The sequence below is a fragment of the Dendrobates tinctorius genome, unplaced genomic scaffold (genome assembly GCF_039654945.1).
Source record: "Dendrobates tinctorius isolate UK_male_01 unplaced genomic scaffold, ASM3965494v1 ptg000266l, whole genome shotgun sequence".
NCBI classification, from domain to species: Eukaryota; Metazoa; Chordata; class Amphibia; order Anura; family Dendrobatidae; genus Dendrobates; species Dendrobates tinctorius.
The window spans coordinates 1229980-1245901 of NW_027361933.1; positions in this window are offsets into that span (position 1 = coordinate 1229980).

Here is a 15922-nt window from a genome sequence, read left to right on the forward strand (position 1 = left end):
TTTTCAACAAAGATTTATGTAAGACGTGAATCTTGAACATTCCTGGAAGAGCCAAACGGAAAGAAACGGGATAAAGGATTTCCAAAATGTTATAAGGTCCAATGAACCTTGGCTTAAATTTTGGAGACGCAACTTTCATGGGATAATTTTTGAGGACAACCAAACCATGTCACCCACTTCAAACCGGGGACCAACAGTCCTATGCCGGTTGGCAAACCGTTGGGCCTTCTCCTGAGAGTGAGATAACTTATCCACTACTTGATTCCAAATCTGCTGCATTCTCTTTACCACAGAATCAACACCTGGACAGGCATAAGCCTCCACCTGCCCTGAAGAAAACCGAGAATGAAACCCGAAGTTGCAGAAAAAAGGAGACATCAAAGTGGCAGAACTAGCCAAATTATTTAGAGCAAATTCAGCTAAGGGCAAAAAAGAGACCCAGTCATCTTGATCAGCAGACACAAAACATCTCAAATAGGTTTACAAGGTCTGGTTTGCGCTCTCAGTCTGCCCATTGGTCTGTGGGTGAAACGCAGAGGAGAAGGACAATTAAATTCCTAGTTTAGAACAAAAAGCTCTCCAAAATCTGGAAACAAACTGGACTCCTCTGTCAGACACAATGTTCTCCGGAATACCGTGCAAATGAAACACCTGCTGTAAAAACAAGGGCACCAACTCAGAAGAAGATGGCAACTTTGGCAGTGGTACAAGATGGACCATCTTGGAAAATCTATCACATATCACCCAGATAACAGTCATTCTCTGAGAGACAGAGAGGTCGGAAATAAAATCCATTGATATATGGGTCCATGGCCTCCTGGGCACTGGCAGTGGCACTAACAATCCACTAGAACGAGAACAGGGTTTAGACCGAGAACAAGTCCCACAGGACTGCACAAAATTCCAGACATCACGAGATAAAGCAGGCCACCAAAAAGACCGACTCACCAAAGCTCTGCTACCAAAAATACCAGGATGACCAGCTAACGGGGACCAATGAATTTCAGACATTACTCTTCTCCACTGGTCGGGGACATACAATTTCCTCATAGGGCATCGTTCAGGTTTGTCCTCCTGAAATTCCTCCAGGGCAAGTGTCAAATCAGGTGAAATAGCGGAAAGAACCACACCCTCATTTAGAATGGTAGTAGGCTCAGTCACATCAAGAGAATCCACAAAGAAACTCCTAGAGAGGGCATCCGCCTTAATATTCTTAGTGCCCAGAAGAAAGGAGACCACAAAATTAAAAAGCGTGAAAAACAAGGCCCACCTAGCCTGTCTAGGATTCAATCGCTTGGCTGATTCGAGATCAAGTTCTTGTGGTCGGTGAGGACCACAACTTGATATCTGGCCCCCTCCATCCAATGTCTCCACTCTTCAAACGCCCACTTCATAGCCAACAACTCCCGACTCCACATCATAATTACGTTCAGATGGGGAAAATTTTCGAGAAAAGGCGCAAGGATTCATCTTAGAGGTTACCGGATCTCTTTGAGACAAAATGGCTCCTGCACCAATCTCAGAAGCATCTATCTCCACCTGAAATGGGAGAGAAACATCAGGTTGCGGTAGAACAGGAGCAGAAGTGAATCTCCGCTTAAGCTCCTGAAACGCCGGGACTGCCTGTGGAGACCAGTTCACCACATCAGCGCCTTTTTGGTCAAATCCGTCAGTGGTTTAACAATACCAGAAAAATTACTTATAAATTTACGGTAGAAATTAACAAAACCCAAAAATTTCTGGAGAGCCTTCAAGGAAGTGGGCTGAACCCAATCATAAATAGAATGGCCCTTGACCGGGTCCACTTCAATAGTGGATGGGGACAAAATGAATCCCAAAAACAAAATTTTTTGTACGCCAAAGAGACATTTCGATCCTTTAACATAGGATTTTGTCTCAAAATCCAGAATACAGTCCGAACATGTTCCACATGAGAATCACAATCATTGGAAAAAATCAAAATATCGTCCAAATAAACGATCAAAAACTTGTCCACAAAATCCCAGAAAATATCGTTCATGAAAGATTGGAAGACGGATAGGGCATTAGTGAGCCCAAAACGCATCACTAGGTACTCAAAATGCCTCTCAGGAGTATTAAACGCCGTCTTCCATTCATCACCGTGCTTGATGTAAACAAGATTATACGCCCCCCTAAGGTCATGCTTGGTAAACCAACTAGCACCTTTCACTCTGGATAATAAATCGGAAATCAGGGGTAATGGACACTCATATTTAACAGTGATTTTATTAAGGAAATGATAGTCAGTACATGGCCTCAATGAGCCATCTTTCTAAAGGTGAAGAGGACGGTCTGATATGACCCTTCTCCAAGGATTCTTTGATATAGGATCGCATAGCATCATGTTCAGGTACACATAAATTGAAGAGCCGCCCCTTGGGAAATTTACAACCGGGCATTAGCTTGATCGCGCAGTCATAACTCCTATGAGGAGGCAGACTTACTCTCGCTAAACACATCAGAGAAATCAGCCAAATAGTCAGGGACATCATCATGAAACTGGGGAGAGGTAGAGAGAACAGGAGTGTCACTAAGAACACATTGACAACCCCAACTAACCACAGACACAGATTTCCAATCCTGAACAGGATTATGGGTCTGCAACCAAGGAAAACCCAGCACAATAATGTCATGTAAATTATGCAACACCAAAAATTTACAGTTGTCTTGGTGGTCCGGGGCTACCCGCATTTTCACCTGGGTCCAAAACTGGGGTTTATTCTCCGCCAAAGGGGTGGCATCAATACTCCTCAAAGGAATAGGAGTCCGCAGGGGTATCATGGGAAAACCACAATGTTTGGCAAAGTCAAAATCCATCATCAACAAAAGCCTCAGCAGAAAATGAAGATAAGCAGCAGATCAAGAAAACCGACAAAAGGAATCTAGGCTGTACATTGCCCAAAACATAAGTGGGCAAAACGTTTTTCCCGCTTAGGGCAGACAGAAATAGTATGAGAGGCGTCTCCACAAAAAAAAGCACAACTTATTACGCCTTCTAAATTCTTGATGTTGAGCCCTAGAAAAAACCCTATCACACTGCATGGGCTCAGAAGTTTGTCTGAAAAGCAACACCGCCTCGCCTAGTTTTACGTTCACGTAAACGTCTGTCAATTTGAATGGCCAGTGACAGAGTCGTTGAGACCAGAGGGGACAGGAAATCCCACCATAACATCTTTAACGGTCTCTGCCAGACCCTTCCGAAAAAGAGCCACTAGGGCATCATCGTTCCATTTAGTAAGGACTGCCCACTTTCGGAATTTCTGACAATATAACTCTGCCGATTCCTGACCCTGGTTCAATGCCAATAAGGTTTTCTCAGCTTGATCAATAACATTAGGTTCATCATACAATAACCCCAGAGCCTGAAAAAACGCATCCACATTAGTCAGAATAGGATCCCCAGGTGTCAGGGAAAAAAAACAATCCTCAGGGTCGCCGCGCAACAGGGAGATGACAATTTTAACCTGCTGCATCGAGTTCCCCGAGGAATTAGGTTTCAAGGTAAAAAACAGTTTACAATTATTCTTAAAATTCAAAAATTTAGACCGATCCCCAAAAAATAAATCAGGATTAGGGATTTTAGGTTCTACAGCAGACAACTGAGCGAGATAGGCAGAAATTCTCCAAACTTCAGCAGCGAGCTGCTCAACACGATCAGACAATTGCTTAGTATCCATTACAGAAAAAATCCTCCTACGGCCCCCAGAGAAAAAGAGGAAAAAATATGTAAAAAATTCTGCTACTTTTTTTTTTTTTACAATTCTTTCCTTCTTTAGAGTACTGTCAGGTCGGTACCGGCACCGCCTGTCAGGTCGGGGCCGGCATCACCTGTCAGGCCGGGTCCCGCTCTCCCTGTTCCCTGGGTCCCCCCTCAGCTTCCCGCTCACTGCTCTGGCCGCTGCTCGGTACCCCCGAGCCCCCTTTCCTGCAGCCCAGCACGATGGTTCCTCCTCCTCCTCTGCTCCTGTTCCAGGCATGCATCTTAGGCCACAGGCGCGCGCTCTTCCCCTCACTTAACCCCTTCTGCAACATCCCTGTGGCGCGATCACCAATCAAGCTCCAGCACAGGGTATATCAGGCGGCTCCTCCCTCATCGAGGCACCTGATTATCGTGTGCTTTCCTGTATGGTACTCTGGCCCCTGACTCTGGTCGCTGACTCCAGTTGCTCCTGACTCCAGTCATTCCTGACTCCAGTTGCTCCTGACTCCAGTCGTTCCTGACTCCAGTTGCTCCTGACTCCGGTCACTCCTGACCTTCTGTCTTGTTGTGTCATCCGCACCTGAGCCGCCCCTCTTGGTATCAGCTGTCGCGGTATTCGACTCCTTCAGGCCTGCTCCTAACAGTCCCTGTATAGGGGTTGGCTCCACCTGGCCAGCTCGCCCCAGGGATCCCGGTACCGCCACCCAGAGGGTCCACTATTGCTACTCACAGTACAATCAGGCCATGGACCCCGCTGGTGCCTCGGCAGCCACGCAAAAATAATTACTCTTTTTGCGGGAGAACCAAACCTGGATTATGGCTTTTATGAAGTCCATGGACACTCGGTTATCCGCCATTCAAACCTCCGATCCAGGGAGTGTCTCTCCGCTGGTGGGACTCCAGCAGGAGCTCGCACAGCAGCGTGATACAGTCCCATATTCTTAATTACATGGCATCTGTTGATGACCGTTTGCAGTCCCTGCAGTCTTCTGCAGCGGCCTCTGCCCCGGCCCGCGACCCTGAATTTCACCCACCACCACGTTTGGGGAAGCCTCCAAGGTATAGCGGGGATCCCAAATTGTGCCGGGGGTTTCTCAATCAGTGCCGCCTACATTTCGAGCTGCTGCCCCAGCAATACCTGTCTGATAGGGCTAAGGTGGCATTTATCGTGTCCCATCTCGAGGGGGAGGCCTTGGCTTGGGTGAACCCCCTGTGGGTCTTTCGCCAGGTCTTTGATGAGCCTGGGCGTCTGGCCTCCACCACGGAGTCCTTTCAATCTGACAAGGAACTCTTACCGTGGGACAGTACGCTATTCGCTTCCGGACACTGGCCTCAGAGCTGGGGTGGAATAATGAGGCATTGGTAGGGGCTTTTTGGAGTGGGCTTTCGGGGAAAATAAAGGACAAGCTTGCTGGTCGGGACACCCACACCTCTTTAGAGGACCTTATATCCCTGGCTACTCGTATTGACTTGTGGTTCCAGGAACGCTCCCGCGAGACACTTGGAGAGAGGCCCGTCTAGGTTTAACCCAGCCCCTAGCCCTCGTTCGACCAAGCCTGCCAGTAGTTCTGCCCCGGAGCCCATGCAGGTGGATAGCATTAAGCTATCGGAGCTGTGGCGCAGGGTAAGATTAGAGCAAGGTTTATGACTCTATTGTGGAACAACCACTTTCTGCGTTCCTGTCCGGAGAGGCCGGGACACTCCTCCGCCTAGGCCATGTAAGTGAGGCCTCCCTAGGTGACTCTGTTCCCCCTCTACCCCTTACTATCTCAGCATTAATTCTCCTAGGTCGGGGGCGTAGATCTGTGGAGGCGTATGTGGACTTGGGTGCGGTGGGCAACTTCATTCGGATGGATGAGGTGGACAAGTTTTGGATTCCTGTTGTCACCCTGGAAGAGCCGCGTGTGATCACCTCGGTAGATGGCAAGCTGTTACCTGTCCCCATCACCATGGTCACTCTCGAGCTGAAGCTGCAGATCAGAGCCCTACACCGGGAGAGAATTGCTTTTTATGTTTTGCCTAACTTGTCCCACGCTCTGCTCCTTGGCCTGCCCTGGCTCAGGTCGCATAAGCCAGTCCTTGCTTGGCGTTTCGGGAAGTCCTTCACTGGGGTTACTCTTGCCAAGAACGTTGTCTGCTGCCTGTTACCCGTACCAGTCTGCACCAAGCGCCCACGGATCTTCCTGGGCTTCCCGTGGCCTGCCATTCGTTTGCGGAAGTCTTCGACAAGAAGGAAGCTGAGAAGCTTCCTCTGCATCGGGCCTATGATTGCCCAATCGAGCTAGTTCCTGGAGCTACTCCCCCCAGGGGAAGAATATACCCATTGTCGCCTGCAGAAACCTCAGCCAAGATGGAGTACATCCGGGAGAACTTGGCCAGGGGCTTTATCCGGAAGTCATCTTCTCCAGCAGAGGCCGGGTTTTTCTTTGTTCAGAAGAAGGATGGATCCCTTCGACCTTGCATTGACTACCGAGGCTTAAATAACATCACGGTCAAGAATAGGTATCCTTTACCACTTATCCCCGAACAGTTTGACCGCCTGCATGGGGCCCGGATCTTTACTAAACTGGATCTATGGGGGGCCTACAATTTGGTCCGAATACGTGCCAGAGATGAATGGAAGACCGCCTCAACACGCAGGATGGCCATTACAAATATCTGGTCATGCCCTTTGGACTTTGTAACGCCCCAGCGGACTTCCAAGAATTTGTTAACGACGTCTTCCGGGATCTTCTGTACTCGTGCCTCGTGGTGTATTTAGATGACATCCTCATCTTTTCACCAGACCTGTCCTCTCACAGGAGGAGTGTACGCCTAGTCTTGCAACGCCTGCGGGAGAATCGACTCTATGCCAAGATAGAGAAATGCCTGTTTGAACAGACCTCCCTACCCTTCTTGGGGTATATTATCACGGACTCAGGGTTGCGAATGGACCCAGAGAAATTGTCTGCGGTGCTCAAATGGCCGCGACCTGTCGGAGTGAAAGCCATTCAACGATTCTTGGGCTTCGCAAATTACTACAGGCAATTCGTCCCGCACTTCTCCGCGTTAACCAAGCCTATTGTTGCCCTTACCCGGAAGGGAGCAAGACCGAACATCGGGCCCTCGGAAGCTGAAGACGCATTTCTTGCCCTGAAGCAGGCCTTTGCCATGGCTCCGGTTTTGCATCGGCCAGAGGTCAGCAAGCCCTTCGTCTTGGAGGTAGACGCATCTTTTACAGGGGCTGGAGCGATCCTTTCCCAAATGACGTCTACTGGGTGCTTGGCTCCGTGCGGGTTCTTCTCCAAGTCTTTTCACCCGCAGAATGTAACTACACGATTGGGGATCGAGAGTTGCTGGCAATAAAGGTGGCGCTGGAGGAGTGGCATTATCTCCTGGAAGGGGCAGTCCATCCCTTCACAATATTCACTGACCATAAAAACTTGGCCTACCTCCAGTCGGCTCAAAGACTCAACTCCAGACAAGCAAGGTGGTCATTGTTTTTCTCTCTCTTCAACTTTGAGCTCTACTTCCGACCCGGTGACAAAAATACCAAAGCAGATGCACTCTCCCGGTCCCTGCAGTCACCCGAAGTGGAGGAGGCTCTGTCGCATGTTATCGATCCAACCCGGTTTATCACGGTAGCCCCTGTGAGTCTTCATTCCATGCCGCCTGGCAAGATCCTCATCCCGCAAGGCAAAAGGGTAGAAGTACTACGCTGGGGTCACTCCTCCAAGATCGCTGGACATGTTGGCATCAAGAAGACCCTTGCTCTGGTTTCCCATTATTACTGGTGGTCTTCTCTCTACAAAGACGTGTTAGCCTTCGTGGCCTCCTGCTCAATTTGCGCCAGGAACAAGGTACCTAGAATTTGTCCTCGGGCCTCCTTCAGCCGTTGCCTATTCCCGAAGCTCCTTGGCAACACGTCGCCATGGATTTTGTTACCGACTTACCCTGCTCTTCCGGATGCACGACTATTCTGGTAGTAGTCGATCGGTTTTCCAAAATGGCCCATTTTGTTCCATTACTTGGCTTGCCCACAGCTCCTGAATTGGCTAAAATCTTCATTCATCAGATTTTCAGTTTACATGGGCTCCCTCAGCGAATCGTGTCTGACTGCGGGGTATAGTTTACCTCCCGCTTCTGGAGAGCGCTCTGTAAACTCTTGGGCATATCTCTGGATTTCTCTTCCACTTATCACCCCCAGACCAACGGGCAAGTCAAATGGGCCAACCAAGTCTTGACCTCCTACCTGCGGAACTTCTCTAATGCCCATCAAGACAATTGGGTCGATCTTCCGTGGGCAGAGTTTACCCATAGCAATCACTCCAATGAATTCACCACCAGGTCTCTGTTTTTTGTGGTCTCCGGTCAAAACCCAGGGGTACCTCTTCCAGTATCTTCATCCTCTGGCATACCCGCCACCGATGCCCTCTCCCAAGAGTTTTCCCAAGTCTGGAGGAAGACCAAGGAGGCTCTCATACAAGCCGCGGTCTGGATGAAAAGACATACAGTGGGGCAAAAAAGAATTTAGTCAGTCAGCAATAGTGCAAGTTCCACCACTTAAAAAGATGAGAGGCGTCTGTAATTTACATCATAGGTAGACCTCAACTATGGGAGACAAACTGAGAAAAAAAAATCCAGAAAATCACCTTGTCTGTTTTTTTTTTTCATTTTATTTGCATATTATGGTGGAAAATAAGTATTTGGTCAGAAACAAAATTTCATCTCAATACTTTGTGATATATCCTTTGTTGGCAATGACAGAGGTCAAACGTTTTCTGTAAGTCTTCACAAGGTTGCCACACACTGTTGTTGGTATGTTGGCCCATTCCTCCATGCAGATCTCCTCTAGAGCAGTGATGTTTTTGGCTTTTCGCTTGGCAACACGGACTTTCAACTCCCTCCAAAGGTTTTCTATAGGGTGGAGATCTGGAGACTGGCTAGGCCACTCCAGGACCTTGAAATGCTTCTTACGAAGCCACTCCTTCATTGCCCTGGCGGTGTGCTTTGGATCATTGTCATGTTGAAAGACCCAGCCACGTTTCATCATCAATGCCCTTGCTGATGGAAGGAGGTTTGCACTCATAATCTCACGATACATGGCCCCATTCATTCTTTCATGTACCCGGATCAGTCGTCCTGGCCCCTTTGCAGAGAAACAGCCCCAAAGCATGATGTTTCCACCACCATGCTTTACAGTAGGTATGGTGTTTGATGGATGCAACTCAGTATTCTTTTTCCTCCAAACACGACAAGTTGTGTTTCTACCAAACAGTTCCAGTTTGGTTTCATCAGACCATAGGACATTCTCCCAAAACTCCTCTGGATCATCCAAATGCTCTCTAGCAAACTTCAGACGGGCCCGGACATGTACAGGCTTAAGCAGTGGGACACGTCTGGCACTGCAGGATCTGAGTCCATGGTGGCGTAGTGTGTTACTTATGGTAGGCCTTGTTACATTGGTCCCAGCTCTCTGCAGTTCATTCACTAGGTCCCCCCGCGTGGTTCTGGGATTTTTGCTCACCATTCTTGTGATCATTCTGACCCCACGGGGTGGGATTTTGCGTGGAGCACCAGATCGAGGGAGATTATCAGTGGTCTTGTATGTCTTCCATTTTCTAATTATTGCTCCCACAGTTGATTTCTTCACTCCAAGCTGGTTGGCTATTGCAGATTCAGTCTTCCCAGCCTGGTGCAGGGCTACAATTTTGTTTCTGGTGTCCTTTGACAGCTCTTTGGTCTTCACCATAGTGGAGTTTGGAGTCAGACTGTTTGAGGGTGTGCACAGGTGTCTTTTTATACTGATAACAAGTTTAAACAGGTGCCATTACTACAGGTAATGAGTGGAGGAAAGAGGAGACTCTTAAAGAAGAAGTTACAGGTCTGTGAGAGCCAGAAATCTTGATTGCTTGTTTCTGACCAAATACTTATTTTCCACCATAATATGCAAATAAAATGAAAAAAAAACAGACAATGTGATTTTCTGGATTTTTTTTTCTCAGTTTGTCTCCCATAGTTGAGGTCTACCTATGATGTAAATTACAGACGCCTCTCATCTTTTTAAGTGGTGGAACTTGCACTATTGCTGACTGACTAAATACTTTTTTGCCCCACTGTACCAACAAGAGGTGGAGGGATCTCCCACCGTCCCATCCAGGAGACAAAGTTTGGCTGTCGACCAAGCACATCCGCTTGAAAATCCCTTCTTATAAGCTGGGTCCCCGGTACATCGGCCCCTTTGACATTCTAGGACGCATCAACAATACGGCCTATAGATTGGGGCTGCCTGCTTCACTCCGGGTCCATAACGCCTTCCATATCTCACTCCTGAAACCGGTCATCCTCAATCAGTTCTGCCCTGCGCCTCCTGTTGTTCTTCAGCCATTAGGGGCCGATGACGTCTTTGAAGTGAGAGATATTTTGGCCGTGAAAAAGGTTAGGGGTAACACCTTTTTCGTCATCGATTGGAAAAGGTTCGGTCCTGAGGAGAGGTCTTGGGAACCGCGAGAGAATGTTGATGCTCCACGCATCATGGACAGATTCTTGGCCAATCTCAGAAGGAGGAGACGTAAAGGGGGGGTACTGTCAGGTCGGGGCCGGTGTCACCTGTCAGGCCAGGTCCTGCTCTCCCTGCTCCTGCTCCCTGGGTCCCCCCTCGGCTTCCCGCTCACCGCTCCGGCCGCCGCTCGGTACCCCCGGTCTCCCTTCCTGCAGCCCAGCATGATGGTTCCTGCTCCTCTGCTCCTGTTCCAGGCATGCATCTTAGACCACGGGCGCGCGCTCTTCCCCTCACTTAACCCCTTCTGCACATCTCTGTAGAGCGATCACCAAGCAAGCTCCAGCACAGGGTATGTCAGGCTGCTCCTCCCTCATGGAAGCGCCTGATTATCGTGTGCCTTCCTGTACGGTACTCTGGCCTGTGGTCGCTGACTCCAGTTGTTCCTGACTCTGTTCGCTGACGTCAGTCATTCCTGACTCCAGTCACTCCTGACTCCAGTCACTCCTGACCTTCTGCCTTGTTGTGTCATCCACACCTGAGACGCCCCTCTTGGTATCAGCTGTCGCGGTATTCGACTCCTTCGGGCCTGCTCCTAACGGTCCCTGTATAGGAGTCGGCTCCACCTGGCCAGATCGCCCCAGGGATCCCGGTACCATGACACAGAGTGTCCACTCTTGCTACTCTTTACAAGTACCCTAGGATCTACAGTTTGGCCGGTGATTCTGTTATGATTAGGTAACAGAGAAGGATAACGGGGGAATAAACTAGGCAACCAGAGAAGTTGGTAGCTAGCGGATTGCAGACCCCTAAACTGACAACACAACTAGAATTAGCTGTGGGACGTACCTACGATGTCCTAGATGCCTCGGCACAGCCACAGAATTAACTAAGCCTAAAGAGGGAAATGGGAAAGCTAAACTGCCCCAGAGTAGAGCCCCAAAGGAATAGATAGCCCTTGAACATATATTGCCTGTTAGACAAGATGAAGCACAAAACACAGGCAGACAATAGAGTAAGCAAATGATGGGGCCCAAACTGTCTAGATAGAACAGGACAGGAAAGGTTACTGTCTGCATTCACGCAAAAACCCTAAGAAAAATCCAACACATCTGATATGCAAAAATACTGAGGCCACACGACCTCTCCCCCACTAAATCAGAACTCTGATGTGAACTGGTTACTAAAAAGACTAACATGCTGTGGCATATGGAACAGAGTCCAGCGTAGGTCCCATCAGGGAACCAGGCTGAACTCACAACAGCTAAGCAAAAATCAGAGACAAGCAAAAATGGATCCAATGCAAAAAAAGATTCAAGAAAACAAATAACTTATCTGAAAGATGCAGAACGGCGCAGGAGACAAGCAGACTTCAAAATATGCTCAGGAAGCAAACCAAATCACTGGCAAGAGCTGAGGGAAGGTTGTTTACTTAAATCTCCCCAGTCTGTAACACCTGACCTCCAATCATCCTGCTCAGGTGATTGACTTCTGACAGCTAAACCAGCTCCATTACCAGCAGTAACCACCAGAGGGAGCCCAAACTCAGAAGCCAGGTCAAACGTGTTCACAAAAAGGGCGAATGAAAGCTCGGAGTCAAGTATGATCCCAAGACAGCGGGCATGTTGCTGGGGAGTAATAGTGGAACCACACACAGAAATGGCAATGTCGGGCATAGGTGCATTAGTAGAGGGAGGAAACACAAGGAGTTCAGTCTTTGACAGGTTCAGTCTCAGATATAGTGAGGACATGATGTTAGACACAGCGTTTAGACAATCGCTGGTGTTTTCTAAAAAGGCAGGCATGATGTCAGGAGAGGAAGCGTATAATTAGATGTCATCAGCATAGAGATGGTACTGGAAACCAAATCTACTGATTGTTTGACCATTAGGGGCAGTGTACAAAGAGAAGAGGAGTGTTACACCCGGTTCCTGTCTTGGCACTGCGCCCTGGTCTGCTGCTGCCCTCCGTCCAAGGCACTCACCTCATGCTCCTATGCAGCATCCGGCTCCCTGTGTGTCCTACGCTGCTTCTCAGCGTTCAGGTCTCTTCCCTTCCCCCACCTCCTGGCGTCCCATTGGCAGGTCAGCAGTCAAAGCTATTAGGGCATGAGCGCGCGCTCTCCAGGCTTCTTAAAGGGACAGCATGTATTTTTCAAAAAAAGCAATTATCCAATAGCAGCACACTGGCTGCAATATCTGCCTTCTCCTCCATAGGGAGAGCGCTGGAGCAACAAGTATCAATCATTGCTACATCCGGTTCTGTTGCTATTTGGTCCGCGCTGCGTTAGCCGTCTCTGTGCATATTCTCATGCTGTCTGTCTCCACAGAAATATCTGAATCCTGTTAACCCTGGTCATACCTGCAACCATCTGGGCGAAAGCCATCCCGTTCCGCCAACAGCCATCCGAGTCTGAGGACTGTGTCAAGGTTTCTGGAGCCAGCTACACACCATCTACCCGGATCCAGGACCCGCCTCACTACAGACTCTGCTGCTATTTCTGTTATCCCTTTTGGTCCCGCTGGGACAGCTGCGACTTGTCCGGGGTCTAACTGGAGGTAACACCTGTGTCCCCCCGAATATTCCATTCTGGTCCTGTCTGAGGGGCTTTACTACGGGTACCTGGGGCTCACTTGTTACGCCCCCTTCGGAGCCCCCTGGACTGTGGTCCTGAGGTTCCACTTTAAAAATAAAAAACGAATGTGAACATCACCATCTCTGCCTCCGTTTCGATTCGTTACAAGGATAAAAGAAACCACAAAAGCGCGCCCATAGGGCTTTACCAGATATAATAAGTAAAAATTAAATTGTTCAGGGTACTCACCCTCAGAGGTTGTGTAACGCCACAACTACTAAATACGCTCAATCCCATATAATGAAGCTGCAGCAGGAGGGTGTAGACAGACAGCATCTGCTTCCATTAATCAAAGAGGAGATACCAAATTTTAGTGATACTGCCATTGATTTGTTGGATTTAAATTTATTTATTGAATCCTTGCAACACAAATTTCCCAAGTTCAGCTACATGGAAAAAATGAAGAGATCCCATAATATAAAATCACAATTTTTTTTCAATAATGCAATAAAAAACATATAAGTACAAAAGCAAAATGCCGTATAAAGGACGCTGGTTGTGCAAAATATAAACAATGGCTTAAAAATTACATATAATAAAGCCAAGATAGTATATAGTAATCAAAATATATTGCTCAAAAACACGGTAAACATAACACTAAATATTATTCTGATGCGGCCCCAAGAGATGTAACACAATAGCTACCATAACTCCCGTGCATAATAACACTACAAGATATCAAATGGAATAATTACCATTATAATTCCACAATAAGGCCATAATAACAAATGTGCAAGAGAAAATAAGTATTACCGCTGAATCCTGCAGTATTCACACTAAGACGTTTTTTAAGAAGGTGGACGCTAATAGTTTTTTACATTTTGAAAGCGGGCATTATTTTAAATGGGTTTTCCATATACCAGTAAATCAGTTTAAGAGAATTAGGAGGAATTGTACTGAGAAGAAAGATTATTTGGAGCAGACTGATTTTTTTAAAAAAAGGTTTTATGCACAAAACTATCCAAAAAAACTTATTGAAAATTCCCTCAGACATGTACAGACTGAGTGTAATCAGGAAACGCTGCTTACAAAGAAAAAGAGCCGAGAGGATGGGGACTTCTCGTTTAATTTTTTAACTACATTTAATAAGTGCCACAAACAAATGAAAAATATATTAAAGAGGAATTGGCACATCCTCCGCAGTGATCCCGTTTTGGGGAAGTTCTTGCCTGAGAACCCCAGGGTCACCTATAGGAGGGCTCCCACGATCAGAAATATATTAGCCCCCAGTCGTTTGAAGGAAAAAACCCTGAATCCCTCTGTGAATATTAAAATAGCTAGTAATGTTGGAGTGTTTCGGTGTGGGAAATTGAAATGCCATTGTTGTAAAGGCATCATTCATAATATACACTCTTTCAGCTCTACCTCCACCAATGAATCCTTTCCCATACGTGAAAAGTTGTCCTGCGAGTCGGACTTTGTCATTTATTTGATACAGTGCAGCTGCAATAAGCAGTATATAGGGCGGACAACACAAACATTAAGAAAGAGAATTAATGCACATCGTCACAATGTCAAAAAAGGCTTTATGAAGCACGGCCTGTCCAGACACTGCGCTACCATACATGGACGGAATTTTTGGGGTTTGCGGTTTTTACCTATTGACCGGGTTGATTCTAATACCCCTAACAGATTCCAGGCTTTGTGTAGAAGAGAAATCTACTGGATTTATAGGTTGAATACCATAAATCCAAATGACCTCAATGAGGTGTGCGATATTTTCGAGTGAAATTTCTTCTCAGATGCGTTTATTTTTCTGTCACTCTGAAAAGTTTACCTGACCTCTTATGTTAGTACTGTAAGTGGAAAACCAGTCTGGTTATTCACGGTCTTGGTTTTCTGTGTATATAATGTTCACTTTTTAGCTTAAATAGATGGCTCTTTTTAGTCCAATATAATAGTGTGCCTACAGCACTACCAGTTAAAGTGGATGATTTTAGTTCACATACATACTTTTAGTCCCACAACCTTATAGGTTTGATTCTGGTATGAGTTTATTTTTTTCTTTAAAAATTAAATTTTTTTGGTTTTTTTTTGTTTTTTTGTTTTTTCTTTTTAATCTAGTCCAATTTGTGATTTATGGGGAATAAGTTATTGTGTCTTTTAATATTGGGTCGTTTTGTAATGAAATGTTTATGTATTTGCATTTGCTTACTCCACCCCACAGCTTCCTCTTTGTGAGCAGCGGGGTAATTAACCCCGGTATGATATAAACCGTCAACCTTTGATTTGTCTTCATTCTTGTACATCCAACCTGAGGAAGAGGTCATGGAATGGACCTCGAAATGCGTTGTCTTTGTATGTACCATGAAATAAAGCATTGATATTGGAACCTACTCCTAGAATCGACTGGAATTCCTCTATTTGAGGGTTGAAGTATAGCAGCGCGGAAACCAGGTGTTTTTTTTTTTTCCCTTTTGGGATCTCCTCTTTGATTCGTTACAAGGAGGGGGCCTAGAACTGATCCTTGAGGAAACCCAACAGTAAGTGGAAGATGTGGGGAGTATGCATACAACAATGTATGTATACATACACTCCAGTTTAGGATATTCAACTGGGACCCTCCCACCAGTTCCTTCTATAAGCATCCAAATTATGCTTGAAGACTTGTATCAAATGTCCTATATTGAGAAATAATATAACATCTTTTTTTACAACTAATATTCAGATGTTGTTCCATGTAATTCTGGTTTCAGCTATCAGTGCATAACCACATGTACAGTTGTGGCCAAAAGTATTGATACCCCTGCAATTCTGTCAGATAATACTCAGTTTCTTCCTGAAAATGATTGCAAACACAAATTCTTTGGTATTATTATCTTCATTTAATTTGTCTTAAATGAAAAAACGCAAAAGAGAATGAAGCAAAAAGCAAAACATTGATCATTTCACACAAAACTCCAAAAATGGGCCAGACAAAAGAATTGGCACCCTCAGCCTAATATTTGGTTGCACAACCTTTAGCCAAAATAACTGTGACCAACCGCTTCCGGTAACCATCAATGAGTTTCTTACAATGCTCTGCTGGAATTTTAGACCATTCTTCTTTGGCAAACTGCTCCAGGTCCCTGATATTTGAAGGGTGCCT